Genomic DNA, 26,783 nt, shown 5'->3' on the forward strand with positions numbered 1-26,783 from the left:
GTGTGTAAAATAATTGGATTACAGCAAAGAACCAAAAAAAGACAAGTTATGTGCTAAACAGTAAAATATCATTCTCATCCTTGGGGTTTTGGTTGGATAAATTTAGGAAACTGTCATGTCAGTGTTTAGATTCATTAAATAAAGACAAATAAGGTGCTTGCTGCACTAGCGGAGGGACAGACCAAATTACTGGAACTTGTGTTGTTACTGCGCTTTGATATAGGGTTTAACCAGACAGAACAGTTAACTATTCTGAATATATTATAATTAACAGAAGAATTAATTTCAAAATTCAGGTGAAGTCTGAAAAGCTCCAAAAATGCAAATATTGGGCTCAATTATAAATCCTCTCCAACAAGCAGGAAATGATTGTCAGGGCCTCCATGTTCGTGGCCTTGCCAGGTTCTTTGCTTGGTAACAGGCTCTCCTGCACCCTTCCTAACTCCCCGTTAATATCACATTCATTGCCTTCAAGCTAAAGAAAATTGTTAAGATAAGTAGATTAGAGATACAGCACTGAAACAGGCTCTTCGGCCCACCGAGTCATCAACCACCCATTTATACTAATCCTACACTAATCCCATATTCCTACCAAACATCCCCACCTGTCCCTATATTTCCCGACCACCTACCTATACTAGTGACAATTTATAATGGCCAATTTACCTACCAACCTGCAAGTCTTTTGGCTTGTGGGAGGAAACCGGAGCACCCGGAGAAAACCCACGCAGACACAGGGAGAACTTGCAAACTCCACACAGGCAGGACCCAGAATCGAACCCGGGTCCCTGGAGCTGTGAGGCTGCAGTGCTAACCACTGTGCCACTGTGCCGCCCCTAATGACTTTGCCTTTCTCTTGTCTTAAATTAGTAGAATGATTCATGTTGCATGGCATGTGCTATGGCTCCCTACATTGCAAAAATAGATTCCCATTCATAGATTCAGATTTTTGCCATTGCCGCGTTGAGTGTTCTGGGCTTTTTTATTGATTGTGATTTCCCAATGTTACTTCTTTAAAGCATTCTTGGGCCGTGGCATTGCTGGCAAGGCTGGCATTTATTGTCCATCCCTCGTGCAACTGAATGGCTTGGTAGGTCACCTCAGAGGGCAGTTAAGAATCAGTCACATTGGTGTGGGACTGGAATCACCTATGGGGCAGCCAAAATGCTTTCCGATTATGAACATTTTGTTTTGTTTTTGACCCAAGAAAATAGTTATTTGCTCACAGCTGATTCTATCCAGTTTCAGGAAAGGAAAATGGAACCTGTCATTAAAATAAGGCATTGATTAGACTCCACCTACAGTACTATGTGCAGTTCTGGTTGTCTAATCATGGGAAGGATATTATTGCCTCTCAGAAAGTACAGGTAAGCAGGGTGTCAGGGATTGAAGTTATGAGGAAAGGTTAAAGAGGTTTGGCTTGCTTTCTTTGAGCAAGTGGAGATTCTGAGGTGACTTAACTAATGGGGGTCAACAGAGGTAATTCAGGCGAATTGTTTACACTGAAAGGGGACAGAAGTTAAAAATTAGAAAGTTAGGAGCAAGAAAGGAAGTCAAGCGCAACATTTTTATACATAAAGGCTAATCAACTTGTGGAATAAGTTACCAGGAAGGCAATTGAAGTAGAGTATAAATGGGGCTAAGAAGCAATTGCAACAATAACTTGCACTTTTATAGGAACATGTAACAGAATGTTTCCAAGATGTTTTACAGGGGAGCCAGAGGTCATGAACAGGAGTGGGATAAACATTAGGTAAGATGGCTTATACACACTACTGAGTCAGCGGCGCTTGAGATGGCTTGGCCATGTGAGCCGCATGGAAGATGGCAGGATCCCCAAAGACACATTGTACAGCGAGCTCGCCACTGGTATCAGACCCACCGGCCGTCCATGTCCCCGCTATAAAGACGTCTGCAAACGCGACATGAAATCGTGTGACATTGATCACAAGTCGTGGGAGTCAGTTGCCAGCATTCGCCAGAGCTGGCGGGCAGCCATAAAGACAGGGCTAAATTGTGGCGAGTCGAAGAGACTTAGTAGTTGGCAGGAAAATAGACAGAGGCGCAAGGGGAGAGCCAACTGTGCAACAGCCCCGACAAACAAATTTCTCTGCAGCACCTGTGGAAGAGCCTGTCACTCCAGAATTGGCCTTTATAGCCACTCCAGGCGCTGCTTCACAAACCACTGACCACCTCCAGGCGCTTACCCATTGTCTCTCGAGACAAGGAGGCCCAAAGAAAGATGGCTGAAAGCACAATCAAAGAGGTAGGTTTGCAGGAAGCTTTTTTTTAAAGCTGAAAAGTAGCCAGGTGGAGGGATTTTAAGAAGAGAATTCCAGAGCTCACAAGTGTGTGATGTCTGCGAGCTCTGAATAGATAGAATTAGATAAATAGGAGACAAGAGCCAGAAGAGTGAATGTGGGACTATGGAGGGATTTGAAAATGAAGGTGAAGATTTAAAAGTCAATGCACTGGGGGACAGGGAGGCTAAGGGAAGCCACCGAGGATTGGGATTGCGAACTGCCAATAAAGGGTAGCCTTGTTGGGTCCAAAGGCTTTTTCTTCTCTTCCTAAAAATGATGTTTAATGCAATCAATTCTAATAAATACTTCTAAGCAAGTAGCAGGATGTAATGAAAAACTGAATCTTATTGTTCATCATTAAAATGTAATACCATTTGTGCTGCGATCATCTCCTTCGCATGTATTTGTTCACAGATGAAAAAGTGTCACATCCTCTGTCTTCTGGAACAGTTGAAATGCATTGCTGGTCTTCTCTCATAAGCTAGGAAGAGGGCAATGAGAAAAGTTGAGCAGACTGCCTATCGTCAGCTGAGAAAAATGACAATCAGACATTGAGGGAAGTGGCCAGAACTAATAAGAAGGAGGAACTAAGGAAGGGGGTGTGGAAGATTCCATGCCTAGCTCTTGACAGCATAACCACTTAAGGGGCTATTGCTGGTTCTGGGTGCACATGAGAAACACTAATGTTTTCAGACAAGTCAGAAAGCAGTTGTTCAATTATTCTGATTTTCAGATAGGACATGATGATTTGCTGGAGCAATAGCACCAGAGAAGGATAGCATCTTTCCAACAGATGGATGGCAGGTGCTAAAGGATGGCTTAGACTATGTGGCCATATGTAGCTGCAAAAATTAGTGAAAACTGCATCATTGAGTTTGGCACCAAAATCCACAGTATCCATCAGCTAAGCTGAACTATTCTCAGCCAGTAAAGTCCTAGGTTTAACTCTGGGTTTGTGCTGAATTAACTGATTTTACTTGGAACAGCAGTAGGGATAAGAGAGGAAAAGACCTCAGGATTTCTGCTTCTAATTGTGATCTAAAGCCACATGCTGAAACTGTGTGTGACTGGGTGGTAACTGATTACAAGATAGGCAATGGATTTGTTGCCTCATAAATAAATAACTCATTGACTGTCACTCTCAAGGCTCATGTCTGAATAATTTCTGCTACATTACAATAGCAACTTGTTGCTTCCAAACTGCTTCACAGAGGCATTATAAAACAAAATACGACACCGAGCCACATAAATATTAGGTCAGATGACCAAAAGCTTGGTCAAAGAGGTAGGTTTTAAGGCAAAATAAAAGCAAAATACTGCAGATGCTGGAAATCTGAAATAAAAACAAGAAATGCTGGAAATACTCAGCAGATCTAGCAGCATCTGTGGAGAGAGAAGCAGAGTTAACGTTTCAGGTCAGTGACCCTTCTTCAGAACTGGTAAATATTAGAAATGTAAAAGGTTTTAAGCAAGTAAAGCAGGAGTGGGGCAAGAAATAACCAAAGAGGTGTTGATAGGGCAAGGTCACAGAGAATAACTGACCAGAAGGTCTTGGAGCAAAGGCAAGCGGTATGTTAATGATGTGGTGAAAGACAAAGAGTTAGTACAGAGAGGATGTTAATTGACAGAAAAATGAACAGCCCTGGCTTGTTTAGTTTGTTTCTACTGTGCCTAGCCACTTTTTTTTTCATGTTTGTGCTTGGGGGGGGGGGGGGGGGGGGGGGCGGCCAGGGCTGTTCATTTTTCTGTCAATTAACACCCTCTCTGTACTAACGCTTTGTCTTTCACCACACCATTAACATATCATTTGCCTTTGCTCCATGACCTTCTGGTCAGTTATCTCTTGCTCCACCCCTGCTTTACTTGCTTAAAACCTTTTACATTTCTAATATTTGCCAGCTCTGACGAAGGGTCACTGACCTGAAACGTTAACTCTGTTTCTCTCTCCACAGATGCTGCCAGATCTGCTGAGTATAGCCAGCATTTCTAGGTTTTAAGGCATATCTTAAAGGAGAAAAGCGAGACAGAGTGAACAGGTTTAGGGAAGGAATTCAAGGGCTTAGGGTCTAGGCAGATGAAGGTTGGGCCACCACTATTGGAGCAATTAAAATTGGGAATGCTCAAGGGACTAGAATCAGGGGAATGAAGATTTTTAAAAAACTTGCATTTATATAGCACCTTTCATAGACACCGGTCGTCTCAAAGCGCTTTGCCAATTAAGAACTTTTGATGTATAGTCACAGTTGTAATGTAGGAAACATAGCAGCCAATTTGCACACAGCAAGCTCCCACAAGTAGAAATGTGATAATTACCTGATAATCTGTTTGTATGATGTTTATTGAGGGATACATATTGACCAGGGCACCAGGGATAACTCCCTTGCTTTTCTTTGAAATAGTACCATGGGATCTTTTATGTCCATCTAAAAAGGGCAGAAAGGGCTTCAGCTTAGCATTTCATCTGAGCAACAGCACCTTCCTCACGAGGGCATTGCAGGTTCAGCCTTGATTTTTATGTTTAAGTTCTGGAGTGGGATTTGAATCTCAGAACCTGACTCAGAGGTGACAGTTCTATCAAATGCGCTGTGGCTGACATAGTTTCTTTTTCAGTCTCCAATCTTCACCTTTAAGAAACCATACTCTATTACCATGTTCCTTTTCAGAAAGCCAGTTGGTGAAGAATAGAACTGGAGCCAATCTTTACACACTTTTATAAACATTTATTAACAGGTTACACATTTCAATCATTCCCCTCCTAACCTCAACAACCACAGTTTCTGTCTGTGTCTATTTATTGTCTCACTCAGATATCTCTGAGGGTTGTGGGGCTGGCAGAGGCTACAGAGGTAAGGAGGGGTGAAGCCATGGAGTGATTTGAAAACATGGATGAGAATTTTAAAATCAAGGCATTGCTTATCCAGGAACCGAGAACATGAGTGATGGGTGAATTGGAGTTGGTGTGAGCTGAGACACTGGCAGCAGAGTTTCGGATGACATTAAGTTTATGGAGGGTAGAATGTGCGAGGCCAGTCAGGAGTGCATTGGAATTGTCAAGTCTAGAGTTAACAATGGCATGGATGTAGGGTTCAGCAGCAGATGAGTTGAGGCAGGGATGGAGTCGGCTGATGTTATGGAGGTGGAAATAGGTGGTCTTGGGAATGGAGTGGATATGTGTTTGGATCTCATCTCAGGGTCACATAAGACACCAGGGTTCTGAATAGTCTGGTTCAGCCTTAGACAATTACCAGGGAGAGGAATGGCGTTGGTGGCTAGGGAGCAGGGTTTGTGGCAGGGACCAAAGACAATGGGCTGAATTTAGCAGAGGTGGCGGGGGCCTACCACTGGGGCCGAAAGCGGTAGCACAACCCCGCTTTGGCTGGCAGCGGGACCCGGGGCCACAGTTTGCCAGTGGCAGCCAAGTAAGTGGCTGCCGCTGGGGTTGCAGGGCTCGATTAAGGACAGTGGCCTGTCGTGAAGAGCTGCCAACCCAATCAGAAAGTCGGCAGCTCAGCAACCTCAGCAGCGCCACTGCTAATGATGGCCACTGCTGGGACTGCACCTGGAGGATGAGGGCGCATTGATGGCTGTGCACCCTCAAAGTCAGCTAAGTGGGATCTGGGGACACCAGAGTTGGTAAGGCGGGCATTGGCGAGGGGTGGGGGACTGGGGTTCGCTGAGGACAGGCCGTTGGAGTGCCCATTGCCGCCGCGGGTGATGGGGGAGGTGCCTCTGTGGGCCAAAGAGTGCCCAAAAAGGCGGTACCCCATTTAAGTGGCTCAATTGGGCTCTGGGTGGGCGGGCTGTCTGCTAGCTTTCCCATTGCTGGCAAAATAGCATGACAGCAGGAAGACATCGGGCACCCAACAAACGCCTTCCCCTGCCATTTTGCCAGCCTTCCCTTATCCCAGTTCATCCCCAAAGAGCTGGTAAAGTTCAGCCCAAAGGCTTCAGGCTTCCCCATATGTATTTGGAGGAAAATTCTGCTCACCCAGTACTGGAAATTGGACAATCAGTCTGACAAATTAGAGACAGCAGGGTTGGAGGGGGAGGGGGAGGGTGGGTCAAGGGAGGTAGAGTTCAGTCACGTTTCCATATATACAATGAGTAGACTTTAAAAATAGTATCTAATTGGTTGTAAATCAATTTGGGATGTCCTGAGGTCATGAATGGTGCTATATAAATGAAAATCTTTCTTTCTAATGGTCACTTGGTGGATAATTGCCACCTATGGAACCATACCCAAGCAAGGAGTCAAAACTTTTCAGGGAGGCAATAAGATTGCCAAAGACAAAAAAAGAGTAACTTCATTCTGCTGCATTAATACAAATGTCTTGTAGAATCATTAGGCCTGAAATTCTGATGGCATCATAACAGTGCCGACAGTGAGCTGGGGCAGCAATTCTGCTTGCTCCACATTGCAGGATTAGTTAATTTAAATGCAGAGAGATGTGCAGGTTATGTAAATCTGGCCTGCAGAGTCTCAACTAGGCCAAATGGAGTGGAGTATTTGTGAAGGACTTGGAGTTTGGTCCCAAAGTGCTCATAATGGAAGTCAGACTCAGCTGTGGATTTGAAAATACCTGGAGAAGAGATGGAGGCCCAATAAAGCAGCAGGGATAAAACCTGCTCTTGCTTAAAGGACCAATGGCAGCACTGGGGAAATCAGGAAACCTGGGCAAGAAGGATGTCAGCTAGAGTCCTAGATGTTCTCTTTATGGAGACGCAAAGCAGAAGGGATCGGCCGTTTAGGATTAGAGGCACAGACCCATAAAACATTTTGCATGAACTCCATGGATCAAGATGGATATGGAAGTGTGTTCCATCTCCTTGACACCCATGAGTCATGCAAAGTGTAAGAAGGAGCTTAATGACCTCACCAGATCAGCCAAGATAAGCTAGATGCTTCCACCGGACCTTCTTTGCACTATTTTATATTTGTGGCATGCATTCATTCATTACCCTCATGGTAGTCTGAGACTATAGTCTGAACGTTTGATACTTTTTCTCATCCTCCGTCACCCGCCACCTGCAAATCAAACTTCTCTCACAGTGTGCCATGCATGAGCAAACTTCCCTTAACTCACCACAGCTTTCTGGCTTTTTGCTGCTCAAATAACTATATGTGTCAAACTGTTGTAAAAAAGACTGCTCAGCTTTTACTGCAATAGTCATGTCCTCTTTGTTAGAGGAGAAGATGGTCTAAAACCACAGAGAATCTCAGACTACTGGTGCTGTATCCTCTGTCAATAGATCCGGACCTATTAAGGGAAACCATGGAATCATAGAACGATATAGAACAGAAGGAGGCAATTCAACCTATCATGCCTGTGCTGGCTCTTGGAAAGAGCTATCCAATTAGTTCCACTTCCTTTCTCTTTCCCTATCATCCTGTAATTTTTCCCCCTTTAAATATTTATCCAATTTCCGTTTGAAAGTTATTATTGAATCTGCTTCCACCACCTTCTCAGACAGTGTATTCCAGGTCACAACAACTCACTGTGTAATTTTTTTGCTCCTCATATCACGTCAGGTTCTTTTGCCAATTACCCTAAATCTGTGTCCTTTGGTTCTGACCATCCTGCCACTAGAACCAATTTCTCCTTATTTGCTCTAACAAAATGCTTCATGATTTTGAACACCTCTACCAAATGTCCCCATTCCCTTCTCTGCTCTAAGGAAAACAACCCCAGTTTTTCTAGTCTATCCAAGTAACTGATGTCAGCCATGGAGATGCTGGGGAGCCATATAGCTAAATTTTTTGGGGGGGATGAAGGCTTAGGACGGCCAATAGCAGTGGAAGGTTTGTCTGGACCATCCGGAGCTGGCCTGTATAAAGATGTGGGAACACAAACACACTAGCAATCAACATGATCAGACACCTTTGAGAGCTATGGAGTAAATATCACAGTAAATATCACATGTTATAAAATCTCTTCACTTTCTTTTTCTCTACCCACAACTAAATGATGCTGAGGAGGAAGAAAGTGGCAAGCGGTTTTCCACATCTGCTCTAACAGACATATTAGATTTACCAACAATGAGGTGAACAATCCCACCTCACCCCCACTGCCCATCCCACCCCCCCCCCCCCCCCGCCCCATGTTGAATTTAATAAGCCGCTTGCCAGAGGAGGGCTTGAATGAGATTACAAATAACCTGCTTCTGCATGAAATGGGTGAATTTATTTCCATGATCCATAATGAGAACAAATAATGCATGTGGTCCTTCCCTTAGAAAACCCAAGGTCTTAGTGATTGGGTAGTACAACAGCCTTAAGGATGGATGGTATGGAAAACAAAAAATGCCGCACAGGTAACTGTGGAAGGAAAAGTGAATATTATATCCCCCTTCCCTTAAATACCAATCCCATGTAGTATAATATTAACACGTAGGGTGTATGGTGTAGTATGTGAAGAGTAGTCCCTTTGTACCCTTGTCAGCTGCGCATCCATGACAGAATGGGTGTGGACAAGGATCATTGGTTTCCCACTGCTACACAACTCTTACTTATGCCTCCAAGGAGCTGGTAGTGCACACCAGCGGGCACACCCTGGGACCTCGCCTCGCCTGGGGTGCTTGACTAATTGAGGAAAACAGCAACTTTGCAAGATGCTGTACAAGGGGCATCACTCTTTTCAAGTGCACAAAGCCTGAACTGGTGGCTGAGGCAGAAGAACCCACTATTCAGAGTCAATGGCTCACAAGGTGCAACAGCAAAATGTGTGACACATCTAGGGCAGTGCCATGACGCTTAAGGACAAATGGCCAGTTACCTTGGAACAGTCAGGGTACTCACCAAGTAGTTGTTACAGAATCTAGTGTGGACAGTAGTCGTAAAATAGGCAGATCCGAGTCTCCTGTGGAGATTTCTTCTGTAAATAGGAACAGGGAAGAAGAGGACTTACTAGGAAGTAGGGATAGCCGGGTGAATAATGAGGGCTGACAAAACTCAGAAGACCACAATCTGATAATGCCAGTCTCAAACCCAAGCAAGAACAATGCAGGGGTATTAGCCAATATCAGAGAGAGTGATTATGGCAAAATTTAAAGTGAAACCTATGAACATTGTATGTTTACAACTGTATGTGCCCGTGCAGGATCAAGTGGAAGTATTCTATGGGGAGGTGCAAAAAGCATTGAAGCATGTGAAGAGTGGAGACATCTTGAGAGCCATAGGTAATTTGAAAACAAAAGTTGTGGGAGAGAGGTGTGGAAATGTGATAGAAGTTTATGGACTAGGAATGAAGAAGAGCAGAGGTGAACAGTTCTGTGAGGAAAACTACTTGGTCATCTTGAATACACTCTTCAAACAACACCTGGAGGAGTCCAGGAGATGTTCACAGAAATCAAATAGATTTTCTGATGATCAATGAGAGGTAAAGACCAGCATCAAAAATACCTTCACTTACCCAAGTGCAGACATCAATTCAGATCACTGCCTGCTTGTAATGAAGATGAAGATCAGGCTGAAAATCCTGAAAAGAAATCTTCTGAAAGATCAAGGCAACCTAGATAGACTGAGTGAGGAAAATATGATGAAGAAGTATGCCGTGGAGGTTATTAAAAAGTATGAAGCTTTACTTCAGGAAGGGACAGATCAAGATCTTAGTGAGGAGGAAATGACAGAAAGGCATTGGGCAAGGTCAAAACAGAGCATGAAGCGCACAGTAACAGAGACAGTCCCTAAGAAAGAGAAAAGGAAACATCAAGAGTGGATGACTGATGAAATATTAGATATGATGGAGAAAAGGAGACTGAATAAGAACAATAAAGAAGAATATGACGAAATAGAAAAGCAGATAAGAAAAACATGTAGAGCAGCCAAGGAAAGGTGGTATGAAGAACGTTGCAAGGAAATAGAAGAATTAGAGAAAAGGCACAATATGAGAGCATTGCATGAGAAAGTTAAAGCACTGACAGATAAGAAGAAAAGAATAACTACAAATAGTGGCTGTATAAGGAGCAAAGAAGGTGAACTTCTCTGAAAAAGAAAGGGTAGAGAAACAATGGGTGGAGTACATCAGAGAGCTGTATGACAATGAAGACAGAAGTGAATTACTACCATCAGAGGGAAAAGAAGGACCAGAGGTAATAGAGGCAGAAGTCAGTGCAGCGATCAAAAAGATGAAAGCAAAGAAAGCACCAGGAATCGATGAAATGCCAACAGCATGGCTGAAAGCCCGACATGATAACATTGGGAAACTGACAGACCTCTGCAACAAAATTTACAGGATTCACACCTGTAGATCTTATGTAGTCAGTGTTCATTAAGCTCCCAAGGAACCAAAAATCCTTGAGTGTTTAGAGCACAGGACAATAAGCCTCATGAGCCATGTGATGAAAATGATCTTAATAATCATTTTGGAAAGAAATGACCAGTCTATAGAAGCAGAGATAGATGATAGTCAGTTCGGATTCAGACCAAAGAAAGGAACAAGAAAGGGTACCTTTAACTTGAGAGTAGTTGTTGAAAGATATTGTAAGTTCGAGTCAACGTTTGGGACCTTTAGTTCTGACTAGTCACTGACCACTCTGGGTACGAGGCATTTGGTACAAGCAGTAGTAACTTTATTAAGTGGAAGCACAAGTAGTAAAACAAAATGGTACTTAGCAAGGCAGTAGTCACACTCTGTTCTTACGAACACCAGCTCCGGACTCTTCAGTTGATTGGGGTGCTGTCTCCTGCTCTGTTGTCTGATAGACCATAGTCTAACTCCTGTTCTCTTGGTTGTGTGTTGAAGGTCACAAGCCTCTTCATCTTATACCTGTTTTGAGTCCAGCCTTGTGCCGTATTAGGTGACTGATTAGTTTACCCTTGAGTAGGGCGAAACCTCATCTTAGCCAACCTGATCAGTTTACGATTATTTTATTATTGACCTGATTAGATTGCCATTATTTAATTAGTGTCCGTTACTGTATTGCAAACTTACATGTCCCTCTTGCATGTTGTTTTTGCTTACTACAGGAGACCCTTTATCTAACATAGTTAACATAACATAGTTCTCTATCTATTGCTATGGTCTTATTATAGAGTTCGACAGACAAAAACGCTTATCCAAGCTTCTAAGCAGCCAAAGGTCAGAATATTTCCTGACCTAAGCTTTTAAAACAGCTTGACATTTCTTTCCACTGTCCTCCATACATCGGAATCTTACATTATTTAATAATTATGCCTCGCTTCTCGCCATTTTCCAAATTCATACTTCCGTACTAACCTACAATTCCTGGAAGTGCAAAAACCTGTGTATGTATGCTTTATAGACTACGAGAGGGCATTTGATAGAGTCAACCATCAGAAAATAATGGAGTGCTTAAACAAACTAGAAATTGACAGAAATGATTAAAAGATAATTCAGAATCTATATTGGAACCAATTAGCTGTGATGAGACTTGATAGCAACATGTCAGACAGCTTCCCAATCAAAATAGGAGTGCATCAGGAATGTGTTATGTCCCCAAAACTATTCAACCTGTACAGTGAAGTTATCTTTAGAGACATAGAAGATCTACCAGGTTGCAATAGTGGTGGGTTGAACATCAACAACTTGAGAGACACAGATGACACTTCATTGATTGTAGAGTCAGAAGAGGCACTGCAGGAAATTGTAAACAAAGTAAATGCAAGGAGTGTGGAACATGGATTAAGAAAGAATGTGAAGAAAACCAAGAAGTAAGTTGAAGAAAATTGAAGTAAATGAACAAGTCCTGGAACAAGTGAAAAGGTTCACATACCTTGGGCAGATTATCACAGATGATGGGAGATGTGATTGTGAGATCCGAAGGAGAATCGAGATAGCCACGAACAGCTTTGTCAGAATGAAGGACTTGTTAACATCAAAGAAACAGAACCTCATTCTGAGGAAAAGAATGCTGAGGTGTTACATTTTGTCGTACGAACATACGAATTAAGAGCAGGAGTAGGCCACTCGACCCCTCGAGCCTGCTCCGCTATTCAATATGTTCATAGCTGAACTGATTGCTCCACATTTCCACCTACCCACGATAAACTTCCACCCGCTTGCTTATCAAGAATCTATTTACTTCTGCCTTAAAAATATTCAAAGACCCTGCTACTGCTGCCTTTTGAGGAAGAGAATTCCAAAGACTCATGACTCTCAGAGAGAAAAAATTTCTCCTCATCTCTGTCTTATTTTTAAACAGTGACCCCTAGTTCGAGATTCTCCCACAAAGGGAAACATCCTTTCCACATCCACCCTGTCAAGACTGCTCAGGATCTTATATGTTTCAATCAAGTTGCCTCTTACTCATCTAAATTCCAGCGGATACATGCCTAGCCTGTCCAATTTTTCCTCATATCACAGCCCACCCATTCCAGGTATTAGTCTAGTAAACCTTCCCTGTATTGCCTCCAATGCATTTACATCCTTTAAATAAGGAGCCCAGTACTGTACACAGTATTCCAGATGTGGTTTCACCAATGCCCTGTATAGCTGAAGCATAACCTCCCTACTATTGTATTCAATTTCCCTCGTGATAAACGATAACATTCTATGAGCTTTCCTAATTACGTGCTGAACCTGCATACTAACCTTTTGCGATTCATGCACTAGGGCACCCAGATACCTTTGCATCTCAGAGCTCTGCAATCTCTCACCATTTAGATAATATGCTTCTTTTTTATTCTTCCTGCCAAAGTGGACAATTTCACACTTTCCCACATTATACTCCATTTGCCAGGTCTTTGCCCACTCACTTAACCTATTTATATCCCTTTGTAGCCTCCTTATGTCCTCTTCACAAGTTACTTTCCTACCTATGTGTCATCAGCAAATTTAGCAACCATATCTTCGGTCCCTTCATCTAAGTTATTTATATCAATTATATAATGTTGAGGCCCCACACAGATCCCCGTGGCACACCACTCATTACATTTTGCCAACCAGAAAATGATCCATTTATGCCTACTCTCTGTTTCCTGTTAGCCAACCAATCTTCTATCCATGCCAATATGTTACCCCCTACACCATGAGCTTTTATTTTCTGCAATAACCTTTGATGTGGCACCTTATCAAATGCCTTCTGGAAATCTAAGTACAATACACCCACCGGTTCCCCTTTATCCACAGCACATGTAACTCCCTCAAAGAACTCCAATAAATTGGTTAAACATGATTTCCCTTTCACAAAACCATGTTGACTCTGCCTGATTACCTTGAATTTTTCTAAATGCCCTGCGATAACATCTTTAAAAATAGCTTCTAACATTTTCCCTAAATCAGAGGTTAAGCTAACTGGCCTGTAGTTTCCTGCTTTCTGTCTCCCTCCCTTTTTGAATAAAGGAGTTACCTCGCTATTTTCCAATCTAACAGAACCTGCCCTGAAGCTAGGGAATTTTGGAAAATTAAAACTAACACATCAACTATCTCACTAGCCACTTCTTTTAACACCCTAGGATGAAGTCCATCAGGACCCAGGGACTTGTCAGCCTGCAGTTCCAACAATTTGTTCAGTACCACTTCCCTGGTGATTGCAATTTTCTTGAGTTCCTCCCTCCCTTCCATTTCCTGACTTATAGCTAATACTGGGATGTTACTTGTATCCTCAATAGTGAAGACCGATGCAGCATGTCTGTTCAATTCATCTGCCGTCTCCTTATTATCCATTATCAATTCCCCAGACTCACTTTTTATAGGACTAACGCTCACTTTATTAACTGTTCTTTTTTAAATATCTATAGAAACTCTTACTATCTGTCTTTCTATCTCTAGCTAGCTTTCTCTCGTACTCTAATTTTTCCTTCCTTATCAATCTTTTAGTCCTTCTTTGCTATTTTTTATATTCTGTCCAATCTTCTGACCGGCCTCCCATCTTTGCACAATTATAGGCTTTTTCTTTAAATTTGATACTATCTTTAGCTATTTTAGTTAACCACGGATGGCTGGTCCCACCCTTGCATTTATTTTTCTCGTTGAAATGTATCTATTTTGTGCATTCGGAAATATTCCTTTAAATGTCTGCCATCTATGTTATATGCCTTGGAGACAAAGGCCAGAATTTTAAGCCTCCCCAACAAGTGGGATGGTGGCGGAGTGGGGTGGGTGTAAAATGGAGCGGGAGGCTCCAGGAGGCATTCCTGACCCGCTCCCGCCTCTTCCACCCTTTACGCATGGCGGGGTTGGGGGGTGGTGGAGGAGGTGGGGGGCGAAAAACGGTCCACCTGCCCCAGGCCACTTAACGGCCACTTAAGGGCTTTCACCTGCCTCCACGCCGATTTTACGCGTGGCAAGCGGGCATCCTGGAGCCAGTAAAAGCCACCTGGGAAAACTAGGCAGCTGCTGATTGTCCCGGGGTGGGGGGGGGGGGGTGCCCTGCTCATCAGGCACAGGGTGCCCAATGGAGGGCCACTTCCGCTACCCCAACCACCCCCAGCACCCAGCACGCCCCCACCCGCCCTTCCCCCCATCCGACCACCCTTGCCTCGCCGGGGCCCGACCGATTGCACCCAGCAATTGGCCGGCAGCTTAATGAGGTGGGACTTCCTCCCTTAAGCGGGTGGAAGTCCCACCTCGGAACAATTAAAGCCTGGCGATCCGTAAAATACGGAACGGATCCCCAGGCGAAGGGGAAGTGGGTTCGCCACTGACTTTTCAGCTGGTGGCCAGCTCCCGTCTGCCCAACATAAAATCCCGGCCATGGACAACAAAGAGAGTATTGATAAGCTGAATGCATACGAGATGTGGACAAATAGGAAGATGTTCCGCATATTCTACACAAACAGAAAGACTAATGAGGAAGAGCTGGAAATGGCTGGAGTAAAGAGAAAATTAGTGCATAACATCAAAAGAGAGAAAGATATATTTTGGTCACATCATTAGAGCAGGAGGTAGACAGAGACAATAATTAGAAGGAAACATTGACAGAAAATGTAGGAGAGGGAAGCAGAGAAGAAAATGGATGGTGGAAATAATGGACTGGATGCAGCTGACCTCTGCAGAATGTGTAAGAGCGGCACAGGACAAACAGAGTTGAAAATCCACGGCAGTCAACCTCTGGGAAGAAGATGACACTAACGAACAAACAAATATGTATATGAATAAGCAACCCTTATCAGATATAGGAAATGTGACAACTATAACATTATTTACATAAAACATTCAACCATAACAAGAACATTTGGAACCTCAAGGTGTAGTATTTGTTTGGAACCGTACTGGTCATCAGCTGACTCAACAAGACTTTGTGACAATGACTTGTGGGTCTATTGTCGAACAGTCCATCCTCTCCGCCTGAGGATTGCGTTTGGGAGGATTGTCCTCAGTTGTCGGTATGTTGCTTGTTGTCTCCTCTTCTTCAAAACGTATGCGGGTATGCATAGGCAATGCTGGTTGGTTGCCTTGTGCATAGCTAGCAGAGAGTCCCCTGAGGTGAGATCGATTCCTTCGCAGTACCACACCATTTGGTGTTGTCACCTTATATGAACATGGTTCTTTGCACAACTTGGACACATCTGCTGGGATCCATGGCTGTTCTTGTTGGTGAAGGACCCTCACCTTCTGGCCAACGTGGCAGTAATTCTGCACATCATCTGGGTCTTTCAGCTTGTCTTGTTTCTGACGTAACTGGTCTGTGATCAAGGACGACTTGGTGAGATGTTAACTTGGTATTGTGGTTCTCAGCGGTTGACCAAACATAATCTCAGCAGGTGATGACAATCCGGAGTCTAATGACAATGTGCGAAGCTGCAATAATGTAACTTGGATATCCTGACCAGTTTCTGAACACTTTTAAATCAGCGATTTGACTGCCCGGACCATATATTCAGCCATCCCATTCAAACAAGGATACCTGGGTGATGATGTGATATGGTTGATGGACCATCGTTCACACATATCCTGGAACGGTTTTCCGGTGTATTATGGGCTGTTGTCAGACACCACTTCTACTGGGACACCAAAAAGACTAAAGATGGCATTAACAATGTTGGACACTGCTGTACTTGGTGTATCTCAAAGCTTCTGCACAATAGGAAATTTGGAGTGATAATCAACCACTAGCAGATAGTCTTCTCTGCCCATAAAGCACAGATTGGTTGCTTTCTTGATCCATGATAATGATGGTATGTGGTTGGACAGGCTCTTTCTGTTGACTAGCCTGGTGTTCCTGACATGCATCACAAGATATCACCATTTGGTCAATGTTCTTGTTGATGCCGGGCCAAAATATTGACTCGTGGGCGAGTTGTTTTGTTCTTGCTATTCCCATGTGTCCTTGGTGGACCTGGTCAAGTATGCCAGACTGAAGTGTTGCTGGGATGAGTACTTGGCATCCTTTGAACAGCACTCCATTGGATATACTGATTTTGTCTCTGTATGACCAATATGTTATTAGATCCGTACGGATCTTCTGAATGGTCTCTGGCCAACCCTCTACAACTACTTCCCATAGAGCTCAGAGTTGGGGTCTTGAGAAGTCTCCCTTTGGAGTTCCTCGATCTTGTTTTGACCGAAGCACATGAGATCTGCATCGTAGACATCCTCCAAACATGTGCAGACTTCATCGATCTGGAAGTCAAATTGCATTTCTCGCACCTTCCTTTTGTTGGGCAGTTTACTTAGTGTCCAAAAAGATCATCCGATTACTGGGTTTGTATCTGACATCACAGCTGTAGCCCTGAATCTTGATGAGTAACCTCTGGATTCGAGGTGGTGCACTCATGAGCGGTTTTCTCCAGATCATCTCCAGCGGCTTATGATCTGTCTCGACTGTGAAGTCTTTTATGAATAAGTACATGTGGAACCTGGTGATCCTGAAGACAAGAACGAGAGTCTCTCATTCAATATTGGAGTAATTTGCTTGTGCTGGTGACAGACTTTTTGAACCAAATGTGATAGGTTTGCCATCTTGAAGAAGACATGCACAGAGAACTTTCTGCAATGCATCCACTTCTAATGCTGTTGCCTTCCAAGGGTCATAGTGCTGAAGACATACCATCAGTACTGATGACTCAGCTGACACTGTTTGTTTCAACGCATTAAAAGCATATTGGTGATGGTCCTGCCATAGGAATGGCATGTTTTTCTTCAGCAATTCCCTTAGTGGAGATGCCTTCTCCGAAAAGCTTGGTATGTATGCAGTAAGGACTTTGAATTGACTTAGACACCTTTGTAGGTTGTCCTTGTTTTGCTGTCTCAGCATTGACTGGATGTCTTAGATCTTCCCAGGCAGATGCCTGAGCTTGAGTAAATGGCACCGAAAAATTTATGTGATCAGTCTTAATGGAGCACTTTTTGCTGTTGAAAATCACACCTTCGTGTCTGGTGGTCTCTATTAATAAGTATAAGTTTCTGTCATGCTCTTCTTCTGTATGTCCTACTACGGCGATGTCATCCGCAATACACACACAACCCAGGACTCTTTCCGTTATCTGGTCCGTATGCTGTTGAAATATATCCTGGCTGACCGACAGACCAAATGGTAAATGGAGGAAACAGTACCTGCCAAAAGGAGTTCTGAACATTGTTAGCTCTTGACAAGCATTTGGGCCAATATCCGTTCCTTGCTGCTAATTTGGAAAATAGTTTTGCTCCAGAAAATGTTGGATTATCTCTTTTAGTATTGATATCTTGTGAGGACATCTCTTTAAGGTGTTGTTTAACCTTCTTGGGTCTAAACATAGTCAAATTGAACCATCCTTCTTGATTGTCATAGTGATGGAACCGCACCAGTTGTGTGATGTTGCATTCGTCAAATGATGCTTTGTTTTTCCATTCCATCAAGTTCCATCTTCAACTTTCCTTGAATGTGCATGCTGCATTTTTGCGGCATGTCAGTTGATGGCATTGCACCTTCTTTAGGGTGTAGAACTGCATCTGCGTGGAAATTCCCAACTGTGTCAAACCGATCCAGGTACAACCTCTGAAGGTCTTGTACCGATCCAATGGGATTGCACCTATTTTGACTTCTGTGGTCTTCTGACTGGGCCAGCTCATGGATGGTGACCATGTCAAGTTCATTGCACGCTGGCAACCCTGCTATTGCTGGTCCTGACACATCCACTATGTAGAATATCTTAATAGACCATGTTGACCCTTTGTACCTGCTTTCCAAGTCGAAGGATAAAAGCCAAATACTGCGGATGCTGGAAATCTGAATTAAAAACAGAAAGTGCTGGAAATACTCAGCAGGTCTGGCAGCTTTTTTAAAATTTTCAAATTATATTTTATTCATAAAAATCTGTAAAAAATACATTACAAAACAGTTCCAAACAGCACCAAGTCAAACAATACAAAGAGTGCAAAGAAGATCAGTTTCCTTCAATACAGGAGTGTGTTGCCTCACAACCCTTCCATTTCATTTTACATGCCATGTACATTTTACAGCAAACAAATATTTTCCGGATACAGTTCAAGGGGTTTTCCATGGATCCAGCCCCTCATTTCAGCTTGATGGGGGGACCTTACACAGTGGTCTTTCCCCATTGATGCTTTGCTGTGGCTGCCCCAAGCTTTAGTGCGTCCTTCAGCATGTAGTCCTGGACCTTGGAATGTGCCAGTCTGCAACATTCGGTCGTGGACAACTCTTTGTGCTGGAAGACCAGCAAGTTTTGGGCAGACTAAAGGGCGTCTTTCATTGAATTGATAGTCCTCCAGCAGCAGTTGATGTTTGTCTCGGTGTGCGTCCCTGGGAACAGCCCGTAGAGCACAGACTCCTGTGTTACAGAGCTGCTTGGGATGAACCTCAACAAAAACCACTGCATTTCTTTCCACACCTGCATTGCAAAGACACATTCCAGAAGGAGGTGGGCAACCGTCTCTTCTCCACCACAGCCACCTCGAGGGCATTGTGTGGAGTGGGTGAGACTTCGGGCGTGCAGGAAGGATCTGACAGGGAGGGCTCTTCTCACCACCAGCCAAGCTACATCTTGGTGCTTGTTTGAAAGTTCTGGTGATGAGGCATTCCGCCAAATGACTTTGGCAGTCTGCTCAGGGAACCATCCGACAGGATCCACCATCTCCTTTTCCCGTAGGGCCTTGAGGATATTCCTTGCAGACCACTGCCTGATGGATTGGTGGTCAAAGGTGTTTTTTCCGCAGAAACTGCTCCACGAAGGATAGGTGGTACGGCACAGTCCAACTGGATGGAGCGTTCCGTGACAACGTGACCAGGCCCATCCTTCGCAACACCGGGAACAGATAGAACCTCAGCACTTGGAGTCTGCGTACAGGAGGTCTACACACAGCTTGATGCAGCCGCACATGAAGGTAGTCATCAGGATGAGGGCGATGTTGGGTACATTTTTCCCGCTCTCATCCAGAGGTTTGAACATCGTGAACCTCCGGACCCGGTCCATTTTGGATCCCCAGATGAAGCGGAAAATGGCTCGGGTGACCGCCACAGTGCAGGAGTGGGGTATGGGCCAGACCTGCGCCACCTACAGCCACAACGTGAGCGCCTCACACCTGATGACCAGGTTCTTACCCATAATGGAGAGAGATCGCTGCTCCCACATGCTCAGCCTATGGTGTATCCTGGCTACTCGCTCCTTCCAGGTTTTGGTGCATGCCCAGGCCCTTCCGATGCTGCAGCTCTGGCAGAATCTGTGGAGACAGAAACAGAGTTAACGTTTCAGGTCTGTGCACTTTCTGTTTTTATTCTGAGTCTAAGGAACCTAGGCACTTTATTGTCGAGCTATTGTATGTCGTAAGCTTCATGTTTGTGGGTTGGACCACAGACTTCGATGCCTTGTGGTACATGTCCTTGGGAATGCAGAAAGGAAGAGTGTTAGCACTTGCACCTGTATCAATCTTCACCCTCAGTTGATGCCATCCAGCCTCATTTGGGCAGACGATCTGGAGGGTTGCAAAAGCTTCCATTTTGTTCGTGGAATGGACCAGTTCCACGAGGATGATTGTGTGAAATAGCTGTTCACCTGTAGTGTTGCCATCTCGATCCATCTGATTCATTTTGATCAGACGTTCCCTCATTTCATGGATGGGTCGATGCATTTGGCGATGCAAGGAAAAGTCTTGCCTCCCTTCATCTCTGGGTGGTGTACTTCTGCTGCTTGGTCACCACCCACACTGACTTCTTCCCGCGTTCTTACAGCTGGATCTTCTGCAAAGTTTGGTCCAGTGCCCGCTAAGCCCGCTAACCATGCAGATGTCTGCATATGCCAGGTATCTGAGCAGTTGGTGGGAGAGCTCACAGTTACTGCACACCTTGTTCTGCCTGGGTGCCTTGGATATCATACCAACAGGCGTTTTGGACCCTGAGGCTGGCAAACACTGTTTCCCTGCGATAATTGCCTTGTATCTACTCCCGTTCTGTAGCATATTCTCCACGCTGTTTCTCTTCAGCCTTTCCAGGAGGACCTTCTGGAATGCCTCAATAGGAGTGGAGACGATCACCAACTCCATAATTCATTCTGAGAGTTCAGTATCAGAGAAGTCGCATTCTTTTGCTTTCTCACTGTACTGGTTAACAAAGTTGTCCATGCTCTCCTTGGCTTTCTGTCTATACTGCACAAGTGTACTCTGAAATGAAGTTTAATCATAAGCTGATTTTCTAATGTTGCCCACAGCTTTGATGGATCCTTCTGGTAAGCATCAGATAAATCACAGGTATTGATTCTGTGCAGACATTAGTTTCCTTTGGCGATCCTAGTTTTTGTCGCCTGCTTTTCTGCATCCACAACCCCATGGTCCAGGAAGCATAGTTCAATCCTCTGCTTAAACCATATGAACTCACCACGGACAGAACCATAGAACCATAGAAAGATTACGGCACAGAAGGAGGCCATTCAGCCCATCGTGTCTGCACCCCCCCGAAAAATCTAGTTGCCCAATCTAATCCCAACTTCCAGCACCTGGTCCGTAGCCTTGCAGGTTACAGCACTTCAGGTGCAAGTCCAGGTACCTTTTAAATGAGTTGAGGATTTCTGCCTCCACCACCGCTCCTGGCAGTAAATTCCAGACACCCACCACCCTCTGGGTGAAAAAGTTTTCCCTCATGTCCCTCTAATCCTTCTACCAATCACCTTAAATCTGTGCCCCTGGTAATTGACTTCTCCGCTAGAGGAAACAGGTCCTTCCTGCCTACTCTATCCAGGTCCCTCATAATTTTGTATACCTCAATTAAGTCACCTCTCAGCCTCCTCTGTTCTAAGGAAAACAACCCTAGCCAATCCAATCTTTCCTCATAGCTGCAACTTTCGAGCCCTGGCAACATTCTTGTAAATCTCCTTTATACTCTCTCCAGAGCAATTATGTCCTTCCTGTAATGTGGTGACCAGAACTGTACGCAATACTCCAACTGGCCTAACCTGCGTTTTATACAGTTCCAGTATTACATCCCTGCTTTTGTATTCTATACCTCAGCCAATAAAGGAAAGCATTCCATATGCCTTTGTCACCACTCTATCTACCTGTCCTGCCACCTTCAGGGACCTGTGGACATGCACTCCAAGGTTTCTCACTTCTTCTATCCATCTCAATATCCTCCCATTTATTGTGTATTCCCTGGCTTTGTTTGCCTTCCCAAATGCATTACCTCACACTTCTCTGGATTGAACTCCGTTTGCCACTAATCCGCCCACTCAACCAAGCCATTGCTATCTTTCTGGAGTCTACAGCTATCCTCTTCACTATCAACTACACGGCCAATTTTTGTGTCATCAGCAAATTTCCCAATCATGCCTCCCACAATAAAGTCCAAATCATTAATATATAGCACAAACAGCAAGGGACCCAATACTGAGCCCTGTGGAACACCACTGGAAACCGCTTTCCATTCGCAAAAACTACCCTTTGTTTCCTGTCACTGAGCCAATTCTGGATCCAACCAGCCACATTCCCCTGTATCCCATGGGCTTTCATTTTTCCCACTAGTCTACAACGTGGGACCTTGCCAAATACCTTACTAAAATCCATGTAGACCACATCCACTGCACTACCCTCATCAATCCTCCTTGTTATTTCCTCAAAAAACACAATCAATTTAGTAAGACATGACCTTCCCTTAACAAATCCATGCTGACTATCCCTGATTAATCTGTGCTTTCTAAATGGCAGTTTATCCTGTTCCTCAGAATTGATTCTAATAATTTACCCACCACTGAGGTCAGACTGACTGACTTATAATTTTTGGCCTATCCCTTACACCATTTATAAATAATGGTATAATGTTCACAGACCTTCAATCCTCTGGTACCTCGCCCATATCCAGTGAGGATTTGAAGATGATCCTCAGCGCATCTGCTATTTCCTCCCTGGCTTCCTTTAACAATCTGGGATGCAATCCATCTGGCCCTGGCGATTTATCCTTCCTCAAGGATGTCAGACCCTCTAGTACTTCCTCTCTCATTATGCTTATCGTGTTTATCCTCTTGCTCTTAATGTACTGATAAAACATCTTTGTGTTTTCCTTGATTTTACCTGCCAATAATTTTTCATGTCCTCTCTTTACTTTTCTAATTTCCCTTTTTACTTCACCCCTGCACTTTCTATACTCCTTAGGTGCTTTCCAGTCCATCTCTGGAAATATGGCTGCCATTGCCTAAGCCTTTCACTCTTTTCTCCCCACCGAGGGGAGTTGCAGCAAGCTGTGATGTCTGCAGAGCCGAGCAGGAGCCATGCCCTGAGCTGTGTTGCTGCAGAATGGGCTTGTGAGCTTGCAGGCGGGAGGGGCCCTGGCGTCGGGGTCGGCTAATGGTGTGCGAGTGCGGTGATGGCGGAAAGGAATCCGCTCCAAAACATGACACTGCACTGATCTCTGTGGCTGAAACTACCAATAATTTTCTTGCTGGCTTAAGGCAAAACTGGGAGTGCCCTCAAATCACCTTCAATCTCTACTCACATCATTGCTGTCCCGATGTGAGAGCTGTGATCCAGTCGCAGTGCTTCAGGTAGGATTTCTGACATGATTAGTCGTCTTCAGCTGCTGATCAATGCTGTTCATGCACTACAGCTGTCACCATATTGTATTATCTCTTTCTAGACTACAGCAAATGAAGCTGAAGGGCAGGCCTAAAGGTTTCGAATGCAAAGCTTTTATGAAGACTTGTTGTTGCTTCAGCTTACACGTGCTAACTAACTGTGCAAGAGAACTGAATCACTTCATAGTGCATCACTTTCTGTGATGGCATATATATTAGCATAAATATATATTAAAATTATAATATTTAACATACTAATAAATGCACTCACAACATGGGTAGCTTGTTAAAATAATTCAAAGTCCAACTAAGGCCTACAGCGTCGGGAGCCTGGCAGTTGCCTGCAGGCAGCCTCCTGGTGACAGACTGAGGGGTGGGGGGGGGGGAGGGGGTGGGACCAGCAGTCTAGGATGCCCCACCCCCCAGCCTACCTGGCCACACCCTCTCCACAATGGGGCTTGGCCGCTGTGGCCATCTTTTATTTTGAATTTGTTAAAGTTGCTGCGAGAGCACCTCCAGATGTAAATGCCCTCTCTCTTACCTGCAATGCAGGCTGCAGTCCCTTCTGTGTTCAATCTGATCTGCCTCCCTCCTCACAATCTGCTGACTGCCCCGTAATCTAAAGCCCCGTGATGCGTGAGCCAAAACCACCACCCCCCTCCCCACAACCCGCGAACCAAAGTTTAAGAGAATTGAATGGAGCATAATTTGTAATTGTTGCTGTTTGACTGCTTCAAGAGATAAATGAAATTAGGAAGAGTGCAGCATAGCAGAAATTCATGTGATCCAATGAAAGGAACATACATTAAATTCTCAGTTTAGTTCCTTGTAGACACAAGCCATCAGGGTGTGGATTGTGGAACAGTAAAATTAAAAGGAAAAGCTGCAAATGTTGTAAATATGAATAAAAAATAGAAGATGCTGGAAATTCACAGCAGGTCCACCAGCACCTGTAAAGAGATAAAACAAGTTACGTTGTGGGTGTAAATTTTTGGTGGAAGTTAAACACTCAGACCAGATCTGTGATGCATTTTGCCATTTTTCCTGGGCTACTAGCTGTAGTATGAACCTCAGATAAAATAATCCATATTATTGGTTGTCTATGGGACAATCCTTGAGTGAGAAAACTGGCACAATGCATTTTAGCATTGGACAAAAAGCCACAATGCAACACTGGCATAGGATGAGAGTGAGGGTTTGAAGATTACTTGCTTGCTTTGTTGGCTATGAGCAGACATTGAGGTTAGAAGTTTTAGGGAACTGGGAAGGAAGAAAATAGAGAAAATAATGAATTTCATATGAAACCAAGCATTTGCATCCTCCAGTGATGTAATTTCTGTTGATTAAAACTTTTATCATCAATTTAGCTCGAAATATATTATTGGACTTCATTCTGTGTTAGATATCTAACAAAATGCAGAGGTCTCCATTTTCATGTTGACTATCAGTGCAACTCCTTCTGAGGTCTCTACAAAGTAGTGCCAAGCTAGCTTGGCAATTTCTCAGTCAATAGAACACATTACAGATATGAAGTTCATAGCAGTCTGATGCTTTGTTAATAAGATCAAAACAATTTGAGTAGATAGCAATCATGAATACAACTATTTCTTTCAACAGGATATAGGTGTGCGACTCGGGTTGGATTTTAAGTCGTCTCTCGTGAGCTATTCAATTCCTTCCATTTACCTCCTTACTTAAAGAAGAAAGAACAGCTGGGGGAACAAGATAAAGTTCTTTCCATGCTGATATTGTTCCATCTGTATTTTTTTAAATGAATTGAATAAACTAACCCTTACCTGTTAGGATAAACTTTAGTTTTAACATATACTGGCTTGAATGCTTTGGGATCAGCTTCGAAACTAGGGCTGAGGTATTGGCCCCCATTAAAATAAAAGGATATACGCAGACTGCTAGTAAAACAGCTCTCACTGCAGTAGCTTAAGGTATGAGCAAATAATTCAAAATCACAGACCTCAAGAGCATGAAGGAGACTAGGCCTGCCCCAGTCTTGTGCTGCTGATCCTCTCCAGTGCTGACCTGACTGTAAATCGTGGAGGTCAACTCATTTACAAATCTATTGATGTTGGCTGAGTACAACTCAAAGTTCACAGAAGGATGCTACGCAGAGGCAGGATTTGGAAATGATCAATTGCAATTTAAAAAGCTTAGAAAGGCTGAAGGAATGTAGTAGCAGACTGGGGGAACAGCAGGTGAATGGTTAGAAAGAATGAGTAATCTGTCAGGTAGCTGTAATGCAGGGCTGATGCTGCACTTTTAAAAAAATATCTTCAAGTGGAGGAATGGGAAGAGGCAGCAAAGAAGGGAGTATGTCATTGGAAAGAGGTGGAAAAGGAAGAGCAGAACATTTTAGTGAGGCCACCTTCAGACATTTCTGGATGGGCACAGGGAAAGAAAATACTTACAAATCATAACACAACTCTTAATTGTCCCAATTCACTTGCAATCTTGCAGAATCAAAAGAAAACTTACCAGACTCAACCAATTAAATTGCTTAAAGTTATTTTTCAAAATTCCTTTTTTTCTCAGCAATTGACATTTCTAATTGTATTTGCGACATAAAAATGACAGGGTTGAGGCAGGCTAGTTATGTTGGAAAAGGGACGGAGCAGTAATATTTGGTCTGGCATAGAGCCAGGCACATCTCACTGTGCTGATATACCAAAGGCTCCTCCCAGTGCTGACAGATCCTGGGACCTCACTCCTGAGATGACAGAGCTATTGATCTTTCTATCAGTGCGACCATAGCTTGGGACCTCCTTTTCATTAGTAGTAAACTCCAGAGTTCCCTCCAGTGCAGCCAAAAGCCCAGGAACACACCCTTACCAAACTCAATGGGCCCCTACTTAGTGCCAATAAAGCACAGGTAGATATCTCCAACCTCATCATCTTGTTCTGTCTTCTGGGCTTCAAAACGAAAACAGTTAAAAGGTGAGTACATAGGCAATGGAATTTATAATACCGAGGCTTGAGCATGATTCCGAAGCAGTCCATGAAACATACACCTAATGACAGAACAAAGAACAAAGAACAAAGAACAAAGAACAAAGAAAATTACAGCACAGGATCAGGCCCTTCAGCCCTCCAAGCCTGCGCCGATCCAGATCCTCTATCTAAACCTGTCGCCTATTTTCTAAGGGTCTGTATCTCTTTGCTTCCTGCCCATTCATGTATTTGTCTAGATACATCTTAAAAGACGCTATCGTGCCCACGTCTACCACCTCCGCTGGCAACGCGTTCCAGGCACCCACCACCCTCTGCGTAAAGAACTTTCCACGCATATCCCCCCTAAACTTTTCCCCTCTCACTTTGAACTCGTGACCCCGGGTAATTGAATCCCCCACTCTGGGAAAAAGCTTCTTGCTATCCACCCTGTCTATACCTCTCTTGATTTTGTACACCTCAATCAGGTCCCCCCTCAACCTCCGTCTTTCTAATGAAAATAATCCTAATCTACTCAACCTCTCTTCATAGCTAGCGCCCTCCATACCAGGCAACATCCTGGTGAACCTCCTCTGCACCCTCCCCAAAGCATCCACATCCTTTTGGTAATGTGGCGACCAGAACTG

General features: G+C 44.0%; 2 long non-coding RNA genes across 2 annotated transcripts in view; one reads left to right on the plus strand and one right to left on the minus strand.

Annotated features, from left to right (window-relative positions):
- Positions 1–8: 8 nt before the first annotated feature.
- LOC137349351 (uncharacterized) lies at positions 9–25,232 on the minus strand. The gene is made up of 4 exons (XR_010969349.1): positions 25,169–25,232; positions 19,743–19,861; positions 9,100–9,175; positions 9–2,784 (listed from the first exon to the last, which is right to left on the minus strand). It is a non-coding gene; the product is annotated as an uncharacterized lncRNA (long non-coding RNA).
- Positions 1,674–26,783, plus strand: part of LOC137349343 (uncharacterized) — an 85,131-nt gene continuing 60,021 nt past the window's right edge. Inside the window, exon 1 of the long non-coding RNA XR_010969348.1 lies at positions 1,674–1,753. This is a non-coding gene — a long non-coding RNA (uncharacterized lncRNA). The remainder of the gene's footprint in view (positions 1,754–26,783) is intronic.

This window comes from Heterodontus francisci, chromosome 2, assembly GCF_036365525.1.
Source record: "Heterodontus francisci isolate sHetFra1 chromosome 2, sHetFra1.hap1, whole genome shotgun sequence".
Taxonomy (NCBI): domain Eukaryota; kingdom Metazoa; phylum Chordata; class Chondrichthyes; order Heterodontiformes; family Heterodontidae; genus Heterodontus; species Heterodontus francisci.